We start from the raw sequence: 23235 nt of genomic DNA, 5'->3' as shown, positions 1-23235 counted from the left end.
GCAGGAAGACCTGCTTTTGAGAACGAGAGTAAGAAACTAAAAACAAAACGAGCACGACGCCGCCTCCGTTACATGTCCGCTCTCGCCCGTCGACATCCGATGAACGGCGGGGTACCGGGGGTCACATTCTACACGCCTGCGTTGCCATCTATCTTCCCGAAGGCTTGTTCTGGCTGGCCTTCAGTGGCTTCCAAACGGGAAGACAACAAAAAGAAAAGGATGTTTTCGGGGTCATCTTGGTATGGTTGGGGACAGGCCGAATTGAGTACAGAGCCCTGGCCTACTCTTCGCACCTTGGCAGGTACTTTTTGTCGTCCTGAAAAAAAAAAAAAAAAATGAACGGGAAACAGGAGAAATGTCAACATCAATTATTTATTTCGGTGCCCGGGAGGCATCGTTGGCCATCGAAAAAAAAGTAGGGCTATAGGTGCCATCCTCCAGATAAAATAATAAGTTACTCAGCAGTAAGTATAATGTACATTTCACAGTTGGGCTGAAATGAAGCTTGAGGAACTGAAGGCTTAAGGATCACGCGCAAACTCTTTTTCTCTAGACAGCGATGCCTCAGCATCAATGTTTCAGCTGGCGTAGACATACATCACCGATTGGGCAATCAATGTTTTCCTCTTTCCCTCTCTCCGTCTCTCTCCGAATGCCAGCCGGTAAAAATCCAGCACCCTTGAAGTGGTCGCTTTAGCTGCTGGATGTCGCAAGTGGTTGTCACGCTTTTTGTATGTCGCAGTGTTACGAGAGCCCGTAATGGGAACAATGGAGCAGCAACCACACCAAGGCCCATCACCGGCCCTGGTTGAAGAAGCAACAAATGGCGGCTCCCAGATCGCGCAGTTCTACCAGGACAGAGTGGTATTCATCACCGGAGGAACTGGGTTCATCGGGAAGGTATGTGGCAGCCCATTCGCGTTACTAGGAACCGTTTACGGTTAATATTGAAAAAAAAAACGGCATAAAAAGGACGTACTGTTCTGTCCCAGAACGAATGCGTAATTCGTCCGTATGCGGTTAACGTGCCTTTTCATGATTTCTTTATCAAGATGACCTTTGACCCTGATTTAGAAACTGCAACAAACGATTAATATGTTTCTCCTCAATTACGCTGTCTTGCAAACAGACGCATTGGTCGAATTTTGTGTTCGTGGCTCGTCTGTCGCGTTTTTTTTTTTCGTTAGTACATAACAGCAGTCGGTAATAAACAACAACCTTTCGCCCACGACGTTGCTTTCGCCATACAGTGACGCTTCTCAGCCTCTGTCCTTGAAAGGTCGCGGTCGACCATCCGCGTAAAGCCTGCTGAGTTGGAGGTGAAGGCGGGCTCGCCGCGGAGGAATCGGCGGAGGGGTTCGGAGCTGCGCAAAGATGGTGATCAGATACATTAATATTGAGGAGGTTTTATACGCGCCGAAGCTACAACTGGGCCATGGAGCGCGGCGTAGTGGTGCTCTCCGGGTTAATACTGACCGCGCGGGGGTCGTTAACGTGCGCCGAAATCTCTACGCATGGGCGTTTTCGCTTTTCGCCCGAAAAGCAGCCGCCGCGGTCGGGTATTGAACCCGCGTCCTTGGGTTCCGCAGCGCAAAGCCTTAGCCGCTGAGCAACCACGGCGGGTAAGGAATGAATCCGCTGGTATATATTCTGTAAAAACAGTTCGTTGTCCCTCTAGAGTTCCTTGTTTACCACGTTTGTGTTTGCTTTGCAGACGTGCCCCAGCTCCTTTAGGCGATCTGTTTTCATAGGAGACGTTTGCGCTTGGCTGGCGCATCGAGACAACGTATTCTGTGCCGCCGCAATATAAAGCGCACATTCCTCGCGGCGCGCGTTCAATGCGCAGCTAAAGCATTTCGGAAAATGGGGCCGCTTTCCTACACGTGCCGGTTTTCCTCCTCGATTTCCCTCTTCACGAGACGCGTGCGCAGAAAACGGCACGCAGCAGAGGGCCCTTCCGGCCTTGAAATCAATGCGAAGGGCAGCTTCCCCACCTCATCAGACCTTGTCCAACAGAAGAAAAATTGCAGAATAACTACCTCATGGCTCAAAATATTTCCCGTGAGAGAATCCGCCATTTACTTTCCACATCAGAAGATGCAGTAACTTTTTGGGGCCGTTTTCAAGTACAAGTCTGTCCAGCGGCTGAGCAGCGGGCATTTAATAAACGTTGTAGAACTAGCCGCCGTGGTAGAAATATTTAACACAAAAGCTTCCGTAGCGTGCGTGCGTGCCTGCCAGATATATATGGCCATATATATATGGCAGGCACGTATGTATATGGCCGGTTGGTCAGATACACACACATACACACACTCACGCACACGCGTACGCGCGCATGCACACACGCGCGCACACACACACACACACGCGCACGCGCACACACGTGTGCGCGCACACACACACACGCACAGGCGCACGCGCACGCACACAGACGTGCGCGCACACACACATACACACACGCGCACGCACGCGCGCACGCACACACAAACATACACACACGCGCACGCGCACGCGCGCATGCACACACACGCGCACGCACACACACACACACACACACACACACACACACACACACATATATATATATATATATATATATATATATATATATATATATATATATATATAGAGAGAGAGAGAGAGAGAGAGAGAAAGAGAGAGAGAATATGGGTTGGCAGCAGTCAGGAAAACCTGGGAAAGCAAAGGGGGGAATGCAGTAGGTCATAGAAACAGATAAAGAATTTATATATATATATATATATATATATATATATATATATATATATATATATATATATATATATATATATATATATATATATATATATACTTGAGAAAATGGTAGACGCACGATTAAAAACAAAAACAGTGGTTTACTGACGTTTCGACTGCGGGACCAGTCTTCATCTAGAGTAGTCTTCATCTTGAGACTCAAGATGAAGACTGGTCCCGCAGTCGAAACGTCAGTAAACCACTGTTTTTGTTTTTAATCGTGCGTCTACCATTTTCTCAAGTATTTTTTCTGGCTCCTCGAGAAGTTTTATTTTACTGCGTATATATATATATATATATATAGGAAATGAGGGGCTCGTTGAAAATAACACAGAAACAAGGGTTGGCAGTCGAGAAAACCTCGGAAAGCAAAGGGGAGGATGTGGTAGATCATTGAAACAGATTAAGAATTTGGAAAGAAAGAAAGAAAGTGAAGAAAAAATGCCCGCCAGGTGGGATCCGAACCCACGACCTCCAGAATACCGGTCTGGTGCGATAACCACTACGCTACCGGCGGGGCGATTTTCCCATTCACTTTCTGGGGTATTTATGTTAGGTATGTTTGTTTCCTGTGCTTGGGGGTGGTAGCCAGCGCCATTCGGACTAATCGGGGTGAAGGGGACCTTCTTTTTAACCCCCAGGTCGTGACTCGAGTGTCTACGACATGTCCAGAGTGGTCGACCAGCTTTGAACCCTCTTAAGCTCCCTTTGGCACCAAGACTGCCAGAACAGAGGCCCTCGCTATGCATGTAGCGAATCAGAATAGGAAATGAGGGGCTCGTTGAAAATAACACAGAAATAAGGGTTGGCAGTCGAGAAAACCTCGGAAAGCAAAGGGGAGGATGTGGTAGATCATTGAAACAGATTAAGAATTTGGAAAGAAAGAAAGAAAGTGGCTACCACCCCCAAGCACAGGAAACAAACATACCTAACATAAATACCCCAGAAAGTGAATGGGAAAATCGCCCCGCCGGTAGCGTAGTGGTTATCGCACCAGACCGGTATTCTGGAGGTCGTGGGTTCGGATCCCACCTGGCGGGCATTTTTTCTTCACTTTCTTTCTTTCTTTCCAAATTCTTAATCTGTTTCAATGATATACCACATCCTCCCCTTTGCTTTCCGAGGTTTTCTCGACTGCCAACCCTTATTTCTGTGTTATTTTCAACGAGCCCCTCATTTCCTATTCTGATTCGCTACATGCATAGCGAGGGCCTCTGTTCTGGCAGTCTTGGTGCCAAAGGGAGCTTAAGAGGGTTCAAAGCTGGTCGACCACTCTGGACATGTCGTAGACACTCGAGTCACGACCTGGGGGTTAAAAAGAAGGTCCCCTTCACCCCGAGTAGTCCGAATGGCGCTGGCTACCACCCCCAAGCACAGGAAACAAACATACCTAACATAAATACCCCAGAAAGTGGAGGGGAAAATCGCCCCGCCGGCAGCGCAATGGTTATCGCACCAGACCGGTATTCTGGAGGTCGTGGTATCGGATACCACCTGGCGGACATTTTTTCTCCACTTTCTTTCTTTCTTTCCAAATTCCTGATGTGTTTCAATGCTTTCCGAGATTTTCTTGACTGCCAACTCTTATTTCTGTGTTATTTTCAACGAGCCCCTCATTTCCTATTCTGATGGGCTATATATATATATATATATATATATATATATATATATATATATATATATATATATATATATAAGACATTCGGTCGTCGAATACGTCGCTATAGCCACGCGTCCGGAAGCAAACACAATAGTGTGATCCCACCGGAGTGGTGCTGAGGCGTTGTGCTACTGAACATAAGGACGCCGTCCGAACCGCAACAAAAGCGCCCTTGTGTCGAGATCTCGGGGCAGTCTAAATATCTCCCGGAGGTCTGAGTTAATCCGCAATTCACGTCTTCGGCGCTCCTTAAAGCCACGTGGAAACCCCCCAAAATTTGAATTTTGAACTACAGCGTGGGCTGGGGACACTAAAGCATCCATCCTACGTATGCATCCTATACGCGCACAATTTGGTGCTTACTTGACATTATAGAGCTAGAGTCAATTACTTATTTTTTGAGCGATTTCAATCCACCAGTGAAATGAAAAAGGAACGGTATATCCCAGCGCTGCTGTTTATGATGCGTTGTCCGGAAATCACCGTTAGCTGTGTTGCTTTAAAGGCAGCTTGATTGGCATGCTGTTGATTTTAACTTCAATTCACTATGATGGCTCTGGGCTATGGTGAAAGAGGGCGTGAATGGGGTAGAACATTGCGGCCGTGGTGGTCTCCAGTAGCGAGGATGGCGCTACCTCGGTTAAGGTCGCTTCGCATTGCCGCGAACCACAAAAGTGAACATTCCACCCGAACTTTAATGTTTATGCGTTTCAAATGATAGGAGTGCATCTGAATGAATAGCGTAAAAATACCAATATCGTATTAATCTTGAAGATGCAAAAAGAGACAGATTAGGTATGCAGAATTGAACGGGCGCTGTGATTGCGAGGTTAGCTAATGGTCCGCTAACTCGTTGCCCCTGATGTCCGTATGACCAGGGACCCAAGCCTAACCTAGCTCTCCTTCACGTGCCTTGAAACAAAAAAAAAAATAGCAGTGGCTTAGCTCGGCTATGCCAGGATATACGTAGCCTGAGATAAGGTTCAGCTGGTTATTCTTAGCTTTCCTGGTTGTCTAGGATAGCTCGATTATCATGCTTACTGCAGCTTCAATGACACACGCAGACGGTATACGCATTATGTGACGCATGTATATTTATCAAGGGGCTCCGGTGCAGCGTCACCAATCGCCCCAGAGCTAAGCTGGTTCCACAGGCGCACGCCGGTGTTGCTGCGACGCACGCGCCATCGGTTCCACACCCGGCCACCCCTCGCATGATCATCAACTGGACCTGGCCCCCACGTGCGGAACGGAGGTCGGCGAACACGCTGGGCGCGTGGGGTGTGTGAGAGACACTGGGCAGCGAGCAACGTACTGTGCGCCGCGTGACGTCACTGCTCCTCGCGCATGCGCAGCAAAGCTCTCCATGAGCCACGCGAAACTGCTCAACCTAGGCCAGTGTAGCTCACGCTACAAAAACAATCGTATGCGGTACAATAGAGATTCGGAAGAAGAAGTTAATACCGATATAACTGACATCGAATCAGATAATATGATGATTTCTGATGCATATTGCTGTACTTTACATAGAGTGAGAGCTATTGCTAAAAATTCTGCCGTAAAAGTGGGTGTAGTCCGGGATTCGTAGCGAATAACTCCAATCTAAAGTTTGCGAAAAAAATACTAATTCCCGGTTTCTCGCCATTTTGAGATGCGTCTGTATAAATCACAGAAGACGCATGATAGTTGGATAAATACTCATTTAAAATAGCGGTTAATAGAGAGCGTGGGCAAACTTTTGCAGCCGAAGGGAAGGGGTTTCGAAAGAAAAACTCAGCTTCTCGCTCAATAGCGGATACTGGATTACTTCATATAGCTTAGCAGAAATACAAGCAAGGAATTTTTGAACGAATTGCACTAGGGGGGAAATACGTTTCGGCCCCGGATGTGCAAAGAATAAACGCGGATCACAAATAAATATAGGCTTGGCAGTTCCAGAGGGGGCTTCGTACATGCGGAGGTAAGTTTGAACTGTCAGCAAAAGAAATCGGACCTTGAGTTCTGAATGCGTGCCTCTAAGTACAAATCCCAGTTCGAGAGGAACCGAGGGAGTCCAAGGCAAAATCGAAGGATATGCTTCTCCAACAGGTATACACCGGTCGAAGTTTGTAAATAGGGCAATTGCAAAACAAGACGCAGCCAAACTCCATGACTGGCCGGACGTAGGATCGGTACAACCGCAAAAGTATGTCGCAGCGCACTCCTGCTCTTTTCCCACATAGCCTCTCCATGCGACCAAATGCTCTCTCTACTTTCGTGACTCATGCGTTAATATGTGTATGCCAATCGAGAGCAGAAGGGCACGTAATACCAAGATACTTCAGCGAGCGAATCACCCTGCGGAATGATTTGAGTTTTGTAAACGAGATAAATTGAAACTGGCCATGCAACCGGGAAAACGAGTAGAGCACTCTTCGACACATTCAGCTTCTCGAAAGCCAGCATTACTTTTTATTTTTTGTCGTCTCTGTTTGGTTTTACGCTGCCCCAAAGCTTTCTTCTGGTTTCGCGAGTTTTGCGACACAAATCTTCGCCAATAGCGTAATTAGTGCCCTTAAGATGCTTCCCATGCTTTATTATTGATCCCTTCGGTCACGAATCGACAAGCTTGAAGATAACTGGTTGGTTTTGTGGTCAGCAGGTTTACCAAGCCGGTGGATGAGCTCTATCGCAGTCGGTTGCAGCTTAGGTTTATCTTGTATGGCGTCCTTGTTTACTACTTGTTCGAGGGTTTCACTTGCCTCAGATTGTGTTTCTGGCAACCCATATACGATTCGATTGGATCTTCTGCTCCTATTCTCGATGTCATCTATCTTGTTTTTTTTAATGATTGTTTTACACTAGTCATAAAATTATATTGCGTTTTGCAATGCCCCAGCTCTACTTCAAGCACTGGCAGAGTGTCAAGTTTGTTATCGATATCCACTATCCGTTCTTCTTTAAAGTACACAGTACTTTAGGGGCTCGCATTGTCGCTCATTGAAACTCTCGATGCCAAACGACTGCCGTAATCAAGCGGCGCAGCGAGATAACGGACTCAAGTAGAGCCCGGCGTATACCCGTCGTAGGGCGTCCCGCAGATGCTTCGAAAACCAAGCGGAATAAATTAACATAACCGTTCGAAACTCGGGAACCGCTTGAGCTTGTCATGCATCTCCCGTTGTTTAGCGCAAAGATAACTCCAGGTACATTTGGGGCAAAGTATACGTAACTAACCCGCAGCGCCCGCATTCATTTAGTTAGGAACGCTCGTTGGGATGGTTTTTACGATAGTAAATGAAAAAAAGTGGCAGTGCAACGACGGCACGCGCGGGAGGAAAAGCAAGCACAAAAAGAACAGAACTCCCGCTGGCGCTGTTTTAGGCGGGGGGCACGCGAGCACAGCGGAGGCGGGAAATTTGAATTGCATTGGAAGGTAGCAGTGAGAGGATGACGGCGCTTCCGCCCATTATGACGAATCACTGCCCTGCACTTCCCACAGCTTTCACGTTGAGTGGAACGGCTTTAATGTTTCGTTAATGTCGCTTGCAATGCCCTTCAGTTGGTTAAAAACTTCAAGGGTGGGGTCCGGGTTGGTTTCAGTGTCTCCGCCCATTAATAACGGTTTTTTAAAGAAACTTCGTGCTGTCTAACGCTATGCTAAAGAGCCGTGGGCACGGCAGCGCCAACAAGAAGCGCTCACTTGAGCGAAAGCATTTACCGTAGTTTCTGCTCACCTGCACAATGAAGACAAACGGGTTAACGATCCACGGTCCGCTGGTTAAGCCGTGCCCAGCGGTGAAGCTGGCCTTTATAGGCGGTCTCAAGGGAGGCGCTCCCAGTTTTTCCCGCGCACCGAGGCCCTCCGATGTCGTCTTGCGTGGAAGGATTCCAGTCAGCAGTCCCGGCACTTGTAGGTCGCTCTTGTTCGAGATGAGCGCCGTTCCGATGATTCTCAGCCATCCAGTGTCGCCATTTCTGGCCGGACACAGCTGGCTGAGGCAGAACTGCCCAATGGAGACAACGGGTTAACGGACCGCATTCCGCTGGTGAATCCGTGCCTAGTGGAATATTTGTTCACTTAATATTGTTCACATAAGCGTTTGCATTTTCTTAGTGTGTTGTACGCACCGTATTTAAACTGGTAGTTTCACATAAATATTATTTTTGTATCTGTATTGCTTTGTTTCATTTTAGAATGGTAAACTCGCCCTGTTTAAATCTCTGCATTGAGATTTGCAGTAGTGTTAGATGTCTAACTCATTAAAAGCCTCCACGTTTCAGGTACTACTGGAAAAACTGCTGCGATCTTGTCCTGGGGTCAAGCGGGTCTACCTTCTTGTGCGAAGTAAGCGAGGAGAGGAACCTGAAGTCAGGCTTGAATCAATGCTCAAGTCTAAGGTAAGCTTCGCGAAGTTTTGGGTTAACATGCAATGATATCAGGATTTTAGTGATGACTTTTTCTCGCTAAGCCGGGGCAATTTATGATTCGTTAGCATGCTAGAAATACTAGAAATGCTGGCGGTGAAGTTGATCATGTGGCCGATGGGCCGATGGGAGCTTATTCCTGCTGTTGCTGCACAGGATTCCGTAAAACCCTTTTTGAAGGTTTACCCAATGACAGTGTTATTTTCCGAGGAGTACAGTTAAAAAAAATAGCAGCTGGAGAACTTGTGCTACATCTAATGATTGTTTCGATTTAACCAATATCGGTTAGCGCATAAATGAGACTCCTATGTAGGATGAAATCAAGGATTTCACAGTGCAAGCGGAACAAGCAGCTTTAACTTAGCACTACACCGGATGGGCGCAAAGCCCCATCGGACTTCCCTAACCAGCACTCTGTCCATCTTTCCCTGCCGAGCATTACGTCATTTGCAGTGTTCAGATGTTCTAGCAGGCAATGTCTTTACAAGGTTATTCCGGAGGAGGGAGCACACTGGTATAGCTTTACTTGTTCCCCCTTCCCCATTCCCGCTTACTCTTCCTCCGTGCACCCAGGCGTAAACACTGGTCAACTTTGAAGTGGCAGGTGTACTAACTTCTCGGCTACTCGATTGGCGAGGACCAAGGAACCACGACCGGACAAGCATGGATTGGGTCACGAGTAGAAGACTAATAGCATTTGATGTTAACACCGTAAATAGAACCAGGCAAACAGTTTTAGGTGCAGATGAATAGTGACCCTGTGTAAGCAACCCGGGTTTTGACGAAGATGGTCTGGCGTCATATTGTTCGCATTTATTCGGTGTCGGTACCACAACATACAATTGTGAATAACTTTCGTGTGATAACTTGCCATAAACTAACGTTGTTAGCTTAAGTTAGGGGACTGTGCAGCTGTAAAAGTGTACATCCAACGTCGTTGTTTTGTTGCTCTTTGAGCTGCGGAGTAGAAATTCGGAAGAGTCATTCTCTTCCACAACTACCTACTAATTTCTTTGATGACAAGCATTTTCTGCCCACCTCTGCGACTCTTTTAATTTCTGTATACATAGGTGAGAATGCCCTCTACTTCAATAACATGCCAGCCCGTGCACAAAGTAGTAGGCAGTATAGTATCCTGGATATAATCCGGCGCACAATAGGTATGGGCTGGGGTGCTCTCGGCAAACAACAATCCCAAATAATGAAAAGTAAGCTGCCTTTATTACTCAACAGAAGAGTATACAACCAATACGCCCTGCCGGCTATGACATCAGGAGCGGAAAATTGGCGACTTACTACACAACTAGACAGAGAACTTAGGTCGACCGAAAAGGCCATGGAACGAAGAATAATAGGAGTGTCACCTATGGACAGGAAGCGAGCTTCGTGGATCAGGGAGAAAAGTCGAGTATATGATATCATAGCTGAAAAAAAGAAAAAAAAAAGGAAATGGGCTCGGGCTGGCCATGTAGTTAAACGAAATGACCACTGCTGGACCATCAGGGTCACAGAGTGGATACCGAGAAACGGGACTAGAAGAAGAAGAAGAAGAAGAAGAAGAAGAAGAAGAAGAAGAAGAAGAAGGGCACTCAATCGATGGAGGCCAGTGAATGCGTACTTTCCGAGTGGAGTAACTTCCACCTCTTCACTCGATGCTGCCGTGTCGGCGTGTGAAAAACGAGTTGTTCTTTGTGGGGATTTCAATTCGCACCACGTATCGTGGGGTTTTCGCACAGATTCCCGTGGCAGGCGTCTTTGCGACTGGATGCGAGACAACAATTTGTATTGTTTTAACTCTGGAACTGCGACATTTTTTCGATGGCAGACCAGTTCTGTTCTTGATTTGACCTTCTCCACCCCGGGAAATATATCTTCATGGTCTACTTGGGACCAGGCTACAAGTAGTGACCACATCCCAATTGTATATGAGTTTTTATGCCTTCCTACGTCACCGCGAGCACATATAGTTCGGCATATAAATTTTCATCGCGTTCAAAAAGAACTAAAGACAGCACTTAGCCCTATTCCATCGAGAGACGAGGAACTCCGGGCAGCTCAAGTGTTATCAATCCTTTCTGAATCTGTTAAAAAATCCCGCTTTATTGTTTGTTCTCAAAAAGATGGCGGCTCCAGTCCATGGTGGAATGAGGAATGTGCTCGTGCGTATAGTCAGAGAGAAGCGGCTTGGAAGAACGTTCTTAAAAACCAATGCCCATCCAATTGGACCAGTTACAAGTTTGCGGCTGCAATATTCAAGCGGGTTGTTTCTAAAGCAAAAGAAAATTATAACACCCAAAAGTTCGCCTCTCTATCAAAGTCCAAAAATAGACGCATGTTGCATAGATTCCTCCGTTCAAGAAAGGTTGTACAAGTTCAGGATAACGGCAAGTCAATTGTTCAGTCGACGAGTGAGTCTATGGAAACTTTGGAACGTATTGCGCAGGAACTGGAATCTCGTTTTTCTTCTGGGTTGGCCTCTCCTTTTGTGTGCCAGGTTTCGAATGAGGGTTTCACTCCAGTGACAAGGGCGGAATTAGCTGATATTGTTCTGCAGCTGTCTGAGTGTGCTCCAGGATCAGACGGCATTACGGTGGCAACGTTGAAATTTCTGCTTGAGGTGTCTCCTGATGATTTACTAAACATTGTCAACATGTCGTTAAAAAACAGCTGGATACCTTCTGAATGGAAAATCGCTAAGGTAGCACCATTGTTGAAAAACGAAAGTTTGGGTTTCGTCAAAGACAATATTAGGCCGATTTCGTTGACTAGCAACGTGGTAAAGTTGGTTGAAAGGGTATTGCATGGCCGGCTTATGCGGTTTCTGAACAGTAATCGTATTCTAAGCCCCGCCCAGATTGGCTTCAGACCTGGAAATTCTATTTGGAAGGCCCACGTCGACATCGAGAGCCGCATTAAATTAGCTCGCCGTCTAAAACATGTAAGTGCGCTGGTAACCCTAGATATAGCAAAGGCTTACGACAGCGTAGAGTACAGCACGTTGATGTCACGCCTTGCATCTAGCGAGATTCCAGGGTACATCCGCTCCTGGATTGGTGAGTTTTTAAAGGGAAGGAAATTCTTTTGTTCCAAGGGCGGCTTATCGACATCCCAGTATCACCAATTTCGTGGAGTTCCTCAGGGATCAGTTCTTTCTCCAGTTATTTTTAACTTACTCCTTAGTTCTATCCCAATGCAGAACGGCATATCTACCTATGTGTATGCCGATGATATTGCTTTTTTCTCGGCTGATAGGGACATCCAAGCGTTATATCAGCGACTGCAGGACTATGTGGTTGTCCTGGATAATTGGCTTAGCACGTTACACCTCTCGCTAAATGTCAGTAAATGTGCCGTTATAGTATTTCCCAGCAATAACCCTATATCATTACGTCTAACATACCGGTTGCAATCCATCCCTCAGGTCACGGAAATTAAATATTTGGGTATAATTTATGACGACCACCTCACATGGCGTCCTCATATTTCGCACATTGCTGCCAAAGGTGAAAAAGCTGCGGGAGTGCTGCGTAGGCTATGCAATCATAAATTCGGTATGCGTAGAGACGCCCTGCTAATGATTTATCGTTGCTATGTTCGCCCAGTATTGGAATTTGGTTGCGTGTTATTTTCTGGCTGCGCGACGTACAAACTCCATCCCCTATTTCTTATTGAGAGATTGGCGTTGCGTTTATGTTTAGGGTTGCCAAAGTATGTAGCTAACTCTGTATTGTACCTTGAGGCACGGTTGCCTTCACTTCTGGATCGATTTAAATTGTTAACTGTTGTAACTTTTCTAAAACTGTTTGAATCTCCATTATACGAAGCTCAACCCATCTTCCTCTTGAGGCCTGATTTTTCGAGGATTTACGTGGCCCCGATTTCAGCGTCCTCAATTGGATTGCGTTCAGGAATGGCTGCAGCCTCTTCGTGCAGATCTTTTTCTACTCCAGCCCTATTCTGATCATTTGTCGCCTGTCGACATAAGCTTGGACAACATTTTTCCTTCGCATGCGAAATTATTGCCGGCCCGATTACTCAATCATTTACTTGACGATCACTTGGCCACTCTTCATACTGATGTCGTCATTGCCACAGATGCCTCGCAAAGTGATGAGAAGGCTGGGGTAGGAATATATTCTCAGTCTTTAGATTGGTCCTTCTCAATCAGGCTGCCAGACTATACCCCGATCTTTCAGGCAGAATTATTGGCGATAATCTTAGCCCTTAATAAACTACAGCACAGATTTGCGGGGGTGGTTATCCTTTCGGATTCTCTCTCCGTGTGCACTGCTCTAACAAATGATAAAGATTCTTCTATTCTCAGGTCATTCCGTTCATTCATTCCTTACCAGCTTCGCGAGATCCGGTTAGTGTGGGTCCCTGGTCACGAAGGGATAATCTTCAATGAAATGGCAGACCAATTAGCCAATTTGGCTCTTGGGGGTCCTGCCGTAGTGAATTGCCCAATTGACAGTTTTCTTTTGGGGGCGAGGTTCAGGCGCCTTCAAGTTTTACAAAGTAATCGGCAAGATGCCCTTCGTTCATGCTCCGACTATATTCACCTCTCTCACTTATGGAAGCCTAAATTCTGCGAATCTCGTAAATGTGAGGTCGCAATCACAAAATTTCGTTGCAGAATCCCCCCTTTAAATTTTTATCTACACAAAGCTGGTCAGGCGTTATCTCCTCAATGCCCTTTCCGCAATGCCCCTGAAACAATAGAACACTTTCTTTTAAATTGCCGCAGCTTTTCCTCGATGCGACGCACGCACCTTGAATACACGTTTAATCGGCTGAATCTCCCTTTATCTTTAACCGTTATTCTTTCCCTGGGTGCTTCCGTCATAGGATATTGCCACAGAGATGTCGTGATCGCCTTTCATTCCTTTGTTGCGGCGACAGGCCGGATGCCCTGCTAGATAGCTATGCCTTCATTCGCAAGTTTTTTTTTTCCTGACAATCCTGTTCAATCCAACGATTTTTTTTTTCTACTCTCAATGTTTTTTCTCGTACTTCTTTTTTTTTTTCTCTAAAATAAACCGGGTCACAGCCTAATTATTTCTGGCAGCTTCTTGGCCAATCCCCCGCGTGGGTACGCGCCATAACATAAGGAACCAACCAACCAACCAACCAACCAAGGCCACTAAAATTTTGGGGGTAATGAATGGACTAGAGCAGCGCAGGACAGGAGCGATTGAACGTCTCTGGGAGAGGCCTTCGTCTTCCAGTGGACCTGAATAGGCTGTTGATGATGAGGAAATGAAGTGCCTCTTAAACAGGATGTCTGAACTAGTTTGTTTAAACGAGAAGTTATTTTTTGACATAAAATAGCGTAGTGTTCACGGCTCAACTAAACAAACTCTTTTAGTTTATACTTTGAGGTGACTTCATTTATGCCGAGGCGCAAGTCATGACAAACTCCTTCTTTACAAATTAGCCCACTGAACGTGTACTTTCTTTAAATATGCTTACGAAGAAGCAAACGTGTTGTGATACCCACAAAAAGCATTTTTTACGACTCCCCCTCCCCGCCAAGGTGTTTGAGCGCCTGAAGAAGGAGCAACCGGGTGCCTTGCGCAAAGTGAAGGCAGTGGCAGGGGACCTCACTGAGCCAAACCTGGGATTCAGTGCGGCCGACCTGGAGATCTTAGTCCCAGAAGTGTCGGTCGTCTTCCACGTAGCTGCCACCGTCAGGTTCGATGAGCCTGTCAAGTAAGTCTGCCACAAGAACAGATGCGCTCTGCATTCCAGACGATTTTTTAAGCGCCTTGCAGATTCGCAACCGTAGAGGGAACTCATAAGCTTGCGAAGCATAAACACTGTGTACTATCGCGATAAATTGAAATACGAACAACGGCGTACGAGGTTTTCAGTACATGCTGCGCTCCCTGGCGACGGGCCGTGTACGCACAGCAGGCATAAGGTTGGGGAAGCCCTCTGGTAACTTATTCTTACTGCGCAGGAGCTGCCGCTCGCTTAGAAAACGGATCATATACTAAAAACCGCGCGAATCGTTGTTCGTATTTCAATTTATAACGCTGGTACCTACCAGTGCGATTGGCAGCCAATGATTGGGATTGGTAGCTTAGTATTCGTTTTGCGAGTGCCGTAATGTGTGTGTGGGCAGTTTGTATAGGAAGTTGTATATAGCCTTTTACTTTCGCGTGACTAAAAGAAATTCCGCCCTCCACAAAAAAATGTAGTCGAGCTAAGGTATTTGGGAAACAAGTTTGCTAGCTGCTGATTAAATTTTTTCAAGATATGCGGCGATGCTATTGGCACAGTTTCGTTTTCTTGTTAAACGTACATTTCGTGGGAAATGTACACCGTGCTTCGTTGGTAATAATTTCATCTTGCGACTTGCTGCTTCTTTTTTCTTTCAGACAGGCAGTTAAGATCAATGTTCTGGGTACACGGCGTGTTGTCGATCTGTGCAAAAAAATGCCAAACCTTCGTGTAAGTTCTGCGTTTCGATTATGTCGCATTCCAGCATGGACGCTTTGTGTGAAGGCATTTTCACCGATTGCGATGTACAACCTCCTGTTCCTTTCAACTCCATGAAAATGATGTATATTTACATGACTATATACAAATAACAGAACACTTTACCATACAATGGGAAGTTCTTAGCTGTGCGAGGGGCGAATGTGGGAATGATGCTACTACTTAGTGTACGAACTACACAAGCGAGGAAAACTTATCTAAAAGAAAGCAGCCAGGGCAAAGTGCATTTTTACAGATTTTACCGTCAGCACCGGCATGCAACGAAATACCTACTGCCCGTACAAAGTAGAAGTAAGTTCAAACTTTACTGAAGTTTTAAGTGGATAGTTAAAGCTTCCATAGTTTCGAATTTAAATTTGGGCAGGCAGATAAGCATGTGCGGGAGAGGACAAATAAATGCTATTCAGGGTAAACGCATAGCAGAGTAAAGTCTTCACTCTTGTAGGATGCCTCCTCAGTCCAGGAAACATTGGGACGGGTTCCCCACTTGGTTTTGTCGACCAGGAGGTCCTGGTCTTCAAGGCGTGAGTTGTCAACCTCGTTTTCTCACTACTCACAGTGGGCGATGAGACCGCGAGTAAGGTAAGGGGGGAGGGGAGGGGGGTTCTCCCATGCCTTTTGCTGAGAGTGAGTGCATAGGGAAGGGCATCGATTGCAAGCGTAGCTGTGCTGGGAGGCGTAAATGGCGTGTAGCAACGTGCCATCGTAATAGGTACAGAGTGTTGCACTACCGGTAAAATTGCACTACCGGTAAAATATGGAATAAAATACCTAGGGAACTACAAGCCAGAAGAAAGTAAAGAGTCAGGGGTAACCCGATCTGTTTTGCACGTATTTCTGTCGATCACGTGACGGGCTGCAGTTGATAGCGTAAGTTGGTTGGACATCGACACTCTCGAGCCCCGCTGCACGAATTGCTTAGTTGCACCAGCTTGTCCATTCCTCGCTCGCAATGTACGCTGGTGCGCGACTATATTCCTTTTCAGTAACACGTGGTCGTGGCGTCAAGTGCTTACCACCTCATCAGCGCGTGCACGTCGACGGAGCTTTCTGTCAGAAAATCTACCACCCCTTCTTGAAGAAAGTTGAGAGAAGCGCGAAAGCTTTCTAACATGAAAAGTGCGTCAATAGTGCGTCCAACCTTCGCTGGAAGATTGTCCAATGGACCGCCAAACATTCAAAGACCCAAATCACAAACAAAGAAAGATCCCCTGCGAGGATTTTTCGTGCACTAAGTAAACGCATCTACGGGCGGTCTAAAAGTATACCGATACCGGGTTTATGAGAAAAAGGTATTCTACTGTACTTATTCATGATCTATGAGTGTATAGCCTTATTTAGAACCGTTCCTTTTGCACGATTTTCAAGTAATTGCTTTAATAAAATGGAATCCCGGTTTCAAGAACGCGCCGTCTGTCCAGAGATATTATCAGAGCTTTCCGGTCAACCAACCGGTCTGTGGGAAAAAAGCATTAGTTTTTTCACGGAATGCCGTCGGTAACACTAAGAAAGCTTTCGCTTTGGTAAACTTCATGCAACTGCTAACGGTACCTTCGGGCGCTCTCCCGGTGGGAGTTGTCCTCAGTCCAGGATACCTTGGTGTTTGAATAACTCATTGATTTTGTGAGCTTGTAGATTGTCATGCCACTCTCCACAATGTACTCTTTGTCGGACTAGATGCTATTCGTTTTGTCACACTTGTAATAGTTTTCACAGCACCCAGAAGGGCACAGCCGTCATCATGAGCATTTCACGCACTCTCCGTGAATCTAGAGATCTTGTCACAACTGTCCGGCCGACCAACCGGTCTAAGATGAAATGCACTGGTTTTATGACAGGACGCCATTGGTCCAACTAAGAAAGCTTCGAATTAAAAAAAAAAAAAAAAAACGTCTATGCTTGTAAGGACCTGCTCTAAGCTATTTCTGGGTCACCAGTCTTGCGCTGGTAAGTTTATACCGCATAGCATGCACACGTTCGCTAGCTTTGAAGGAGACTGGACAGAGCAGGTGGCCAGGAGGCGTGTTCGCATGTTATTCGAAGCGTACGCTACAGGTTGAACGTACTGCGCCTCAACCGCAACTATTTGTAGCGAATGTGTGGAAGTATTACCACGTGCGCAGATGATGCTCTCACACTTCCTCGGCATCAAGGACACCTGCGAAAGCACGTTTTCTCCTCTCATTTTCAGTCGATACAATTAAAGTTGTTTGTGGGGATTAACGCGCCTACGCTTCACAGGCGATGAGGCGCGCCGTAGTGGAGGGCTCCGGATTAATTTTGACCCCCTGGGGATCTTTAACGAGCGCCCAAATCTCGAACACACGGGCGGTCTTGCTCTTCGCCTCCATCAGAAAAGCGGCCGCCGCGGCCGGGAATCGAACGATTACAACTGAGGTTCACCGAAAAGGGGGTATCGAGTGGCCGTGCAAGGTTCAAGCATGCAACACAATCAACCCAGATGGCACTGCAAATGGGTCCCCCCTTCCAATTGCTAAAGCTTGTTTGCCTGCCGTTAAAATGGCAATAATAAGAAACGATATTTTTCTGACCAATAAGTACAAATGTTTTTTTATCAAATTTCTGCCGCTCTACATTCTTTTTTTTTTCGTAACGTGGAACCAAAGCTTAGTTACTAGGTCTACTTTTGTACTCCTGTTCACTGACTAGAGAGATTCGCAATCTTGTGAATGGATGAAGCAAAGTACCGAATTTTAAGGGGCGTATTACCCCTAAAATGCAACTTTGCCCAAGGCAGTTTCACGCAGCTGCACGTAAGCACTACGCATGCAGCGCTATACAACTTTGGTAAGTATAGCTAGGCCTTCGCTTTCAAAGCAAGAAATTTTGTGCTCTCAACGTGGGTATAACGTGAGTCAGAGACTTGCGGTGGGCTTTCGGAATGAAGCTACTCTTCAAGACGGCCGTATGAATTAAAACTCTAGCAACCTGCCTAAATTAATACTTTATGTTTTTCTGATACATGTTTGTTAAGGCTACATTACTAAATGCATTGTTTTTTCTTTCTTCTAGGCTCTCGTGCACGTGTCAACAGCGTACAGCAACTGTGACAAACCCGAAATAGATGAAGTGGTATACCCTCCGCCCATAGATCCCAGCGAAATCATTGTAGCTTCGGAGTAAGTACACCCCTCTGCAGCACTCGTGTCATTGACTAGCGTACGGTACTGTTATTTTAACAGCAAAATATTTCGACAAGTATTGAAGAAGGCAAATCTTACAAAGAAACGGCGGCGGCTCAGCTCAGCTAACCGTTGATATGCAAGGCGAAAGCTTGCCTTAGCCTGGTTAAGCATTAGTTTTAATAGGTTACACTTTGAATTAGCTGTAATTAGCACACTATCCGTCGAAAGGCTGCCTCGACGTTTCCTTAGCCAAACGGCTTGGCGGGCGACATCCGCGGGGTGGTCAGACGCCGCTTTCCAACGGCGGCTCAAAGCTTCCAGCTCCCGCGCAACGTTTAAAGACGGCCCGGCCTCGCTCTCATTCATGGCCAAGCTCACATGCACGGGTCGAGTCACGTGGTCAGCCACGAATCAGCTGCAGAGAGTGCATGCGTCAAGCTGGGAGCGGCAAGCCCAGCGGCGAACGCGGCTGCCGGCGGAGCTGGGCCCGGCGAGTCACATGACGCGTTGCCAAGGATACGGCGCAGATGCTGTCATGTGAACGTCAAATTAATCGCGACGGCGATACCGCTCGACGGGATTAGTAATGCTTTGCTTTAAAAGGTGTTATCGCAGCATTTAATTAGGTTAACAAAGCCGGCGTCTCTCTTACTCGCTTTCGTTCCTTACAGGTGGATGGATGACAAAATGATGGACAAGATTAATGCAGTTTTTCTGAGGGAGTGGCCCAACACTTACACTTTCACCAAGGCTATAGCTGAGTCGCTGGTGCGTGACGAACGAGGAACTCTTCCAGCCGCCATAGTCAGGCCTTCCGTTGTCACGGCGGCGTGGAAAGAGCCCTTCCCGGTAATACGACATGCATGCACATGGGTGCGAATACGTCTGTGTGTTTTGCTGCAAGGAGCGCGTGAACTCCTGATTAATCAAGTGAGGTGTGGAATATTAGCGGCCGGTTTTGGTCGAAATGCGGTAGCACGTATTGGGCATATGGCTGCGGTTTCGGTGAAACGATGAAACGGTGAAACACAGGCGCCCGCTTCTTAGGAGCAAGAAGGGGAGGAGAGGCGTCTGGTTGTCGTCGTCGTGAAAACACGATCTTTTTAACTGGTCGGTGTATATTTTTTATGTGTAATGTACCCTCCCGGTCAGACGGGATTTCGTCACACTCTGGACTTTTACAAGGTGGTTAACACGTACGTTTCACGCGTCAAGCAATGAGAACAGGTATGTTTCACCGATCTAACGGCTCGTGCTATTCCTTGACGGCCGCCGATTATTACGTTCGTCGATAAAATCCGCAAATAGAGGTAACCATTCCATTGCTTACTGCAAACATGCAGATTCGTTTTTTTGTCGTGGCCCGCGCGCGTCTTGCGTTTTGCGCTACCAGGGACCGACTGTGTTAGACCTCGGGGCGAATACGACAGGCGGTCGAAAAAAATCAGACCACCTTTCTTATGAGAAAGATGGTTAAAATGCGAAGCTTTCTCCCATGCAACCCGAGTCAAAGTTCAAAATCCAAACTGCTTACACCGCGTCAAAATGGCGCAGTCAGATAGACGTCGGCTGCATAAAGCGAGGGCCCGAGGTTTGATTACGACCACGGGAAGCGTTTTCTTGAGGCGTTTCTCATTGTGTAAGGTTCGCTTTCCTGTCAAAAAGATGGCACAAGTGAGTGAGGTATAGAAAGCTTCGCTTTAAAATTACGCAGTCAAACTGACACCGTAAAAAAAGCCCTCAGCTGATTTTCATCGCATCGTAATTTTACCGTTTTATGAGACCACGCAGCATATATCCTCCCCGTTTCTCCCTTGCCTAGTTCTCTCAATTTTGTGGAAGAAGGCAAGGCGATATGATGACAACTTCGAAGCAGCTACCCAGCTTTATGCCTATGCAGCGTTGAGAACATACGCGAAAAAATGTCCCTTAAGGTGGATTCACCGCGACAAACGTAGTAAGCGCGAGGTTATGCATGACCATGAATGAAGCTGGCGTAGACGAAACACGTGTGTTGGCTTTCTATGGTTCTAACTAGCCAACATCAGTTGGGGAATTAGGGTATTACTAAACGGGTCCTTAAACAGTTGTTGCCGAAGGTCCTCACTGCACCGGCTCCATATTTACGTTGCCGTTCGTGTCTCGGTCCTCATCACGTCTCCAACCTCAAACTATTTATCATGGTGCTCGTTACGCTGCTCGCTACACCTTCAACACTCTTCCTAGTTTCAGTGAGTGAGTGAATAAACTTCAAACGCGACCCTCAGGAACTCTCCCGGTGGGAGGTGTCCTCAGCCCAGGATACCTTGGTGTTTGAATCGTTGCACTTGTCATGGGCCTTGGCGCGCTTTTCGATTGTCACGGCGCTCTCCACAATGCGCTGTTTGTCGCAAATGATGCGATTCTTTTTTCAAACTTCTAGCACTTTTCACAGCACCCGGAAGGTGCAGACGTCGCCGCATGAATTGTTCGGTATGGCTGCTTTCATGATAAGGCATGTTTTTGTCCTTTAGTTGAATGCCCACGGAAAGCGGCAGTCCCTAAGGCACTGCAAGGGCACCAATTGTGCACTAAACCGAGCACATTCACAGGGCAGGTGCTGGAGGTTTTCTCGCACATCGCAGTGTCGACACAGTGGTGATGTAGCTCGTTTCACCTTAAAGAGGAAGTTGCGCGTGTATGCGATATTCAACCGCATGCGATGTAGAATTGCTTCTACTCGCTTGAAGAGGCCAGGTGCAGTCTTGGGCGGTAACTAGTTACAAGTAACGCGTTACCGGTAACTAGTTACTTTTTTAAGTAACTTGTAACTGGAACTAGTTACTTTTAAGTTAGATGAACTTGTAACTGTAACACTGTTACTTTTCTATGGAGTAACTGTAACGGTATTTCTCGTTACAGTTACTTCATTTCTATAAAAAATTATCCAATAGCAACACTCGTTAACGGCCGATGTATAGTTCGCGCTTTCCACTTTTTCGGACTTCCTTCTGCGGAGCCTTCGCCTACTTCACGCATGCCAGCTCACTCCCTTTACATGGGTGAAAAACAGCTGGACTAGAAATGTTTAGGCATACACGTGTGCGTGGTGTCCCACGCGGTCAGCAAGGGCTCAAAATTTTTAGGTATGAGCTCCAGTATTTCCCTCAGCCATAAATAACGCTGACACGCGCCTAATAGCGCACGTGGACGCATGTTGATACCAGAACTCAGAGTACGATGCGCGGCTGCACCATTTTCGCCACATCTGGAGCGCAGTAAAAGTGTTTGACACAAAGACGATCAGGAAAAGACACCATCCACAAACACCGCACAACACACTGAAGCCTTTGCACTTTCGCGGAAGACTGGAAAACTCCAGTCAATGCATCGCCTTCTCATTAGCGACGTGCAGCCCCATTTGTGGGGTCATGAAACACCGCGGGGAGTCTCTCGGCGTCCCCGCGCTCGTCCAGCCCTGTGCGCACTGTAGAGTGTTCGATTCACAAATCGCAGTTGCTTGCGACCATTGTGCGCTTTTTAGATCCCTGGCCGTGTTTGAGACCACGTGTTTGGAATCCCTGGTCTAGAGGCTTCGTCGAGCTGTCAACAGTGCCCGAACGAGGTCGAGGAAGTAAATAATTCCACGCCCCTTCACACATACGACGACCCCAACACACCACCCAGCATCTTGGCCGGCAGACGCCTGACCACACTGCCGCTGCAGGCGGAAATATTCTCGGAAAGTTTCGTGACTTCATTTCCAGAGCTGGGGCAGAAACGAATACTGTAGCTACATCTGTTTCTGAATGTTGGGCGCAAAGAATACTTGGGCAAGCTTCGTTCAGCCTACGCCTCAAAGCAAATGAAGTGGGCGGGCTCCGGGATCAGAGACGTGGTTGCTGTGAAAGGCTGGGATTGGGGGAACAGTGTTTCCCGGTCGAGGCGACAAAAATCGCCTTTATGAGGACTGGGGGCGCAGGAAAATACCCTAAAGCATCCAGATCCGTTTCTATTCCCTTTAGAAATAACCTTGGCTTATTCTGGGGGTTGGGGCGGGAGAACGACTCCGAGGGCCTACGGACAAACGTCGCTTCGGCAATAGCTCAAATCGGTCTCCGTCTCCGATGACAAGTACGAAATAAAATGTTAACGCTCCGCTTTATTTTTAGTATATTTCAAACGCACCTCGACAACCGAAGTACTCCCACATTCGTTTCCCTTTTCCTCCAAAGGGCCTTCCGACGATCCACCTCCCCCATCCCCTTTTCCCCCTGCTCCCTCACTATGCAACGCGGTCAAGCGACAACACTAAGTGAAAATAACTTTAGTTGACATTGATTGTTTCGTCTGTTTTGTCCTCAAGCTCGGTATAGTATAAGTTCGGCGGCCGTGTTCGTACTTTTTTAAACGTTTGGCAGCCATTTCTGTCGACACAAAGCAAGTGCCACCGCTGCCTGGGCTCATATGCCTTTGTACGTTTTTATTTAATAAGGTAAATCTTGTTATCGAATAATTAGTTTCAGAGAGTAACGGAAAAGTAACGACGTTACTTTTTTACAGTAACTGTAACTGGTTACTTTTGGAAACTTCGGAACTGTAACTGTAACAGAGTTACTTTTTTGGGTTAGGTAACTGTAACTGTAACACTGTTAATTTTTTTAGGTAACGTGCCCATTACTGGCCAGGTGGCACTTTGAATTTTAGGTTTAAATCAATAGAAGCTAGCGGCGCGTAATGACATGATACGTCATCCCAGGTCAC

General features: G+C 46.8%; 1 pseudogene across 1 annotated transcript in view; it reads left to right on the top strand.

Moving 5' to 3' along the window:
* The first annotated feature begins 759 nt into the window (after positions 1 to 759).
* The window catches only part of LOC144175270 (fatty acyl-CoA reductase 1-like), a 42031-nt pseudogene continuing 19555 nt past the window's right edge, over positions 760 to 23235 (top strand). The window contains exons 1-6 of the transcript XR_013323630.1: positions 760 to 900; positions 8699 to 8815; positions 14379 to 14554; positions 15226 to 15298; positions 18380 to 18486; positions 19164 to 19341. The product of XR_013323630.1 is annotated as a fatty acyl-CoA reductase 1-like (transcript). The remainder of the gene's footprint in view (positions 901 to 8698; positions 8816 to 14378; positions 14555 to 15225; positions 15299 to 18379; positions 18487 to 19163; positions 19342 to 23235) is intronic.

The sequence above is a fragment of the Haemaphysalis longicornis genome, unplaced genomic scaffold (assembly GCF_048455015.1).
Source record: "Haemaphysalis longicornis isolate Haplotype H1 unplaced genomic scaffold, Haemaphysalis longicornis Haplotype H1 scaffold_3, whole genome shotgun sequence".
NCBI lineage: Eukaryota > Metazoa > Arthropoda > Arachnida > Ixodida > Ixodidae > Haemaphysalis > Haemaphysalis longicornis.
This window is presented reverse-complemented; position numbering and strand designations above follow the sequence as displayed.